The sequence below is a fragment of the Triticum dicoccoides genome, chromosome 2A (genome assembly GCF_002162155.2).
Source record: "Triticum dicoccoides isolate Atlit2015 ecotype Zavitan chromosome 2A, WEW_v2.0, whole genome shotgun sequence".
In the NCBI taxonomy this organism is placed as follows: domain Eukaryota; kingdom Viridiplantae; phylum Streptophyta; class Magnoliopsida; order Poales; family Poaceae; genus Triticum; species Triticum dicoccoides.
In genome coordinates this window covers 67,926,412-67,927,290 of record NC_041382.1, presented here as the reverse complement: position 1 = coordinate 67,927,290, position 879 = coordinate 67,926,412, and positions in this window count along the sequence as shown.

Below are 879 nucleotides of genomic sequence, written 5' to 3'. Positions count from 1 at the left end.
GTAGACGTGCGAAGGGCAATCCGCGTAGAGAGAATTTTTCGGATACTTCTCCATCACCAAAAATTATGAAAAAATACCATAGTTCCTATAGCACATGTGCCCACGTCGTGAAAAAAAACTCATGATTTTATCGCGCTCTGAGTATTTAGTAATATTGACGCCGCATCGTTACAGCAAAACGTCTACTACCGTGTCATCGCCGTCCGTGAGGGGGGGCCATGCCCAGGAGACGTGTCCCGCCTCTTCGGACATGCCACCACACCACCCCGCATGTATGAGGGCCCGGTGCGACGCTCCGGTGGCATTGCTACCCCCCGTAGTGCCCCCGTCCTGCCTAACCCTGTAGCGTTTGACCACGGGATCTAGCCCTTTGACCTTGCACGGACGGGCTTTGACCAGTGGACCTCCCCACCCAGTTGTGTTAGGTCAGCCCATAGGAACACTTTGGAGTAACATCCGGGCCAGACCAACAGCAAGATCCCCTTCGTGTAGACCCCACGCGTCTGTTTCCCCCCTCCAGGTGCCAGTGGCGGCGTCGTCCGTGAGGGGGGCACACCCCGGACACACGTGCCGGGCGTTTGCAACCGCCACCACAACACTTCCAGACTTGTGAGAGGCCGCCTATGCAAGATTTGGCGGCATGCTAGCCCCCGGAGGCCGCCGGCCACAACCGTAGACACGCGAAGGGCAATCCGCGTAGAGAGAATTTTTCGGATACTTCTCCATCACCAAAAATTATGAAAAAATACCATCGTTCCTATAGCACATGTGCCCGCATCGTGCAAAAAAACTCATGATTTTATCGCGCTCCGAGTATTTAGTAATATTGACGCCGCATCGTTACCGCAGAACGTCTACTACCGTGTCATCGCTGTCCGT